The following is a 5,006-nucleotide window of genomic DNA, read 5'->3' as shown; positions in this document are numbered from 1 at the left end:
AGAGAACATTCTGTCTCTTTTTTAGTGTGCTTGCAGCTACGTGCAGAAGTGCTTGTGGTTTTGTGTATATGTGTGTATATGTCAGAAATATGAGGCCATGGTCTGGTTTCAGTCTTGCAGGTGTTAAAAATATGAGACCATGGTCTGGTTTCATTTCGCAGCTTCACCCACGCTGGAAAATTCCACTATGCTCAGATATGAAATATGCTGATTCATGTTAAGACAAAATGCTGTATGACTAGCCCATATTTGGAGTGCCTTTCTGCTATCAGCCCCTGTGTATAAATATCCCTGTCCATCCTGTGTTGTCAGGCTTGCAGAATAAACCATTCTAACTACAGTTTGGTCTCTTCTCATGTCTCCGGGTCGACCTGCTGAACTTTGCTGAATCTGGTGCCTAATATAGGGGAAATCTTACAGATCTGGGGGCTCGTCCGGGATACATCTGATCAGGTAAGAGAATTTTTATTCACACTGCCTGTTCCGGTGTATCTCAGGGGATTGTGTAAGACTTGTGTTGTTGTACCCGATTAAATTTGGGTTCCACAAGCAGCTGACGTCTGTGTTACTGGCACAGAGTATCCTGTCACTTACTTATGCGGTAGTAAGTTGCGCAGAAGGATTTGTGTTGTCGTACCCGATTAAATTTGGGTTCCACAAATCAGGAAAATTTCTTAATTCGACACTGGTTATCCTGTCAAGTTTACTTCAAACAGTAAATTGCACAGAAGGATTTGTGTTGTTGTACCCGATTAAATTTGGGTTCCACAAATCAGGGGTTTAATAAATTTTAGTAAATAAGTATTACGCACCAGCTTCAGCAATATGGGACAAGGATATCCAAAACCAGAACCCAGTGAGAGTCCAAAGCAATGGATGGATAGATGTGGGTGGGGATTTTACACTGAACCCTGGCTGTCCAATTTAGCTGGGTGGACAGAGGGACAATCTCAATGGAGAGACTTTCCTAGGGAAGGAACATTTGACCCAGGTTTCCTTCAGTTAGCTTACAAATTGATATGGGGATCCAGAATGGAATGACCAATATATGATGAATGGATATGACACATGGTATAAAATGAGCTCCATATGGAGGGATAAAAAAAAAAAGAAAAAAAAAAGGCATTTTTACACCTAAATTTTGAAAAAATTTTGAAATCTGTCCCCAAACCTAAAAGCAGAAGTAATACTGCCCTTACGGCAGATAAGAGAGGCTCTCTTGCAGCTGCTAAAACCACCATGACGTCACCACCCCCTTATACGGGGCCTTCGCAATCTATCTCATGCTCTGCCAGCGCTCCTCCTGCAGTGCCTTCTATTTATCCGTCTCTGACAGAAATGATTAAAACTAAACCAGACCCCTCCGACAGCACGGAGGGCACTACTTCAGCCTCTAATGTGGCTGCGGTATGGGTTGCTAAACCACGAGGGATAGAGATAATTCCGCCCTCACCCTCTGTTCTGAAGGATCTCATATCTCTTCTGCCCGAAGTGGACAAACCACTGCAATTTGTAGACATGCTGTTGCGCAGCTCGCGTCACTGCCAACTAATTGGGGCAGATTATCGATTTATCCTTCAAACCAAAATGGGTTCGTCCTATGACGATGACGAAATAACAACAAAAATACCTGCTCTTGATCCCAAGCTTGATATAGTACAAACAGAAACTGTTAAGGAAGAAACAGATGATAAAAAGACACATACTCGTATAAAAACACGCCTCGCGTGGAAAGATGATCAGGAGGAGCTCCTGACAAATCTAAAACAGCAGCTTACTAAATACTTAGTACCACACTTACTGGTCTGAATGTGACGCCACGACTGATCCTAATGGAATAATGCTAGATGGCAAAGGCCGTTTATGCCTGCCATCATCCTGTGCACCTTTTCTCGTCCGCGAGTTTCACGGTGTTACACACCGCGGCCGAAGAGGGGTAATAGACACAATGAGTTAATAGACACAATGAGTTAATAGACACAATGAGTTAATAGACACAATGAGTTCCTTTTTATGCATCAATAATTTACAGCACCATGTCAATAACACGCTAGATAGATGTTTGATATGTGCTCAAAATAATATCACTAAACCTCAAGCTAAACATCAACAATTGCCCCTTCCTGAAACACCTTTTCAGGAATGGCAGGTAGATTTCACACATCTGCCAAAGAGGGGTCCTAATAAATATTTACTGGTTTTTGTGGACAAATTTTCAAAATGGGTTGAAGCCTTCCCATGCAGTAAGGAAGATGCTAATACACTTGTCAGATGTTTGACAAGAGAAATCATTCCAAGATATGGTATACCATGTGCCATAGACTCAGATAAGGGAACCTCATTTACTGCGAAAGTAATACAAAATCTAGCTAAAGAACTCCAAATTAATTGGCAGCTACATATTCCCTATCATCCACAATCATCTGGCATAGTAGAACGAACTAATAGGACCATCAAGGACAAATTAAGAAAGGCTATGCAACATGCAGGGCACTCAAATTGGCTCGCCTTGCTACCTCTCGTTTTAGCAGACATGAGGATGTTTCCTCACAAAAGTCTTCACGGTCTCTCTCCTTATGAGACTGTGATGGGACGACCCTTTCCCTCACCATGGAGGCAAAGGGGTACCACACTGGGTGACGGTTCTTTGGATATCCATATGAGTGAATGTGCACAACAGCTACTAACAACATTGCATGCATACTGGACTAACATACATTCTGGTTCAGCCCCGATGCCGGTAGACCCAACACACCCCTTTAAGGTTGGTGACAGAGTAATGATTAGACAGTTCAATAAAATGAGCACAGAACTGGGGGACCCCAAATATGGCCCCCCAACGGATGTCGTGGCTGTAACCAGAACCGCCGTTTTAACCTCCTCTTCTCCACAGTGGATCCATCCAACCAGGATAAAATGAGCACCTATTGAATAATAAAAATGTATAAGTTTTGTACTATGATAATCTGTCTGCAGACTCTCTTTGTTTTACAGATTTTGGGGGCCCCCTCAGCACAGACGACACCTCTACAGCTGCAATTCACCTCTACAGCTGCACAATTGCGTTTGGGAGACAGATGGGAGCTAAACACGTAGCACTGTCTACCTTAAGGCAAGGGTCAGCATGACTTCCTTTTGCTGCGGACAATTGGACTGTTTCTCTTTCTTGTTGTACAAGTTGATCCAGCCAGGCTGAAACGCTGGACACATGATCATGAATTTGGATGGGCAGAGGATGGGGCTGACAATCCTATTGGAACTAATATGTGGTATCAATAAGTGAAGGTTTTAGCTAGATCATATAATGTATCTGGTTGTTATGTATGTTCTGTTATGCCTCATTCAGCCAAACAAACCCCTCTTTATGCCAAACCCATGAATAAAACAGCTGCTAAATGTTTTGCCAGTTTTGCAGGATCAGGGTACCACGACCCATATATAATTGTCGATGACTACGATCCATACCGGATTGGCATTAGAAATGGTACATGTGATGCTCTATTTTGGGTAAAATTTGGCCACGCTAAACCCTCACCTATTAGCCACAAGGTTTTTATTAACCACTCTATTACACACCCTATGTGTTATAACCAGACCATGGGCTCTCATTTCATGGGAAGCACTGTTAACTGTCAACAAATTGCCTCCTCGGGAGAGGGGGCCCCAGTCGACATCTCAGGACCCTCAAACGGCACTTATGTGGTCCAGGGTGGGTGGTGGTTGTGTGGAAAAAACGCCTACATGTCCCTACCGGCCAACTGGACGGGGCAGTGTGCCCCTGTGCATGTGACTGATCACACCTTTATTGTGACAGCCCAGGTCCTGTCAGCGCAGCAAAGAGTTAAACGCAGTGTCCCTGAAATGAAGCCCCATGACTCTGTATGGGGTACTGACGTGCCCGAGGATTTCAAATTATGGACCACTGGTAGTAAAGTGGTATTGGCTCTATTTCCGCAAATAGGTGTGGGAAAAGCTCTACTAAGAATTGAGACCCTGGACTATCGCATGGGCCTATTCCTGAATGCCTCAAAAATAATTAATGAGGCCCAGAATAAGGAGCTGGGTAATCTACGTACCATGGTTTTGCAAAATAGAATGGCTCTAGATCTCCTAACAGCATCCCAGGGGGGGGTATGTAAATGAGTACTGCTATGTCTACTCTCCAAGGGTTAAAAATTGCTATGACTTCTGATTATGTCCCAGACACCACATGGGGTTGGATGATGGGTCTGTTCGGCTGGGTGACTCCTTTCCTTACTATGATAATTCCTGTATGTATTATTTTCCTTCTTATTTGTTGTTGTGGTCCTTTTCTCTTGCAATGTTTAATGAATCGAATCTATGCTACAATGGACAGTATGATGGGTCAACGGTATGATAAGATTCCTCTGCGTTAGGCCTTTGGCCTAAAAGAGGGGACTGAGAGAACATTCTGTCTCTTTTTTAGTGTGCTTGCAGCTACGTGCAGAAGTGCTTGTGGTTGTGTGTATATGTGTGTATATGTCAGAAATATGAGGCCATGGTCTGGTTTCAGTCTTGCAGGTGTTAAAAATATGAGACCATGGTCTGGTTTCATTTCGCAGCTTCACCCACGCTGGAAAATTCCACTATGCTCAGATATGAAATATGCTGATTCATGTTAAGACAAAATGCTGTATGACTAGCCCATATTTGGAGTGCCTTTCTGCTATCAGCCCCTGTGTATAAATATCCCTGTCCATCCTGTGTTGTCAGGCTTGCAGAATAAACCATTCTAACTACAGTTTGGTCTCTTCTCATGTCTCCGGGTCGACCTGCTGAACTTTGCTGAATCTGGTGCCTAATATAGGGGAAATCTTACAGACAACATTTCATGCACTGTCAAATATGTTTAAGAAAGTTGCAAGTGAAAATCTATGTCTATGACTGAGTTTGCATTACTGCTTATTTTGACCTCTGCTGGCTCTGAAAAGCTCATTTTCAACGTTCAATTCAGAATGTGATAAAACCAGATCCAGCCACTAAAA

General features: G+C 43.1%; 1 long non-coding RNA gene across 1 annotated transcript; it reads left to right on the top strand.

The window, feature by feature from the left end:
- Nucleotides 1–310: 310 nt before the first annotated feature.
- Nucleotides 311–4,762, top strand: LOC141380657 (uncharacterized). Its single transcript, XR_012399042.1, has 2 exons — nt 311–453; nt 2,995–4,762. It is a non-coding gene; the product is annotated as an uncharacterized lncRNA (long non-coding RNA).
- The last annotated feature ends 244 nt before the right edge of the window (nt 4,763–5,006 follow it).

Source organism: Danio rerio, chromosome 23 (genome assembly GCF_049306965.1).
Source record: "Danio rerio strain Tuebingen ecotype United States chromosome 23, GRCz12tu, whole genome shotgun sequence".
Classification (NCBI taxonomy): Eukaryota; Metazoa; Chordata; class Actinopteri; order Cypriniformes; family Danionidae; genus Danio; species Danio rerio.
The sequence above is the reverse complement of the archived record's forward strand: the minus strand, read 5'-3'. Positions and strand labels throughout refer to the sequence as shown.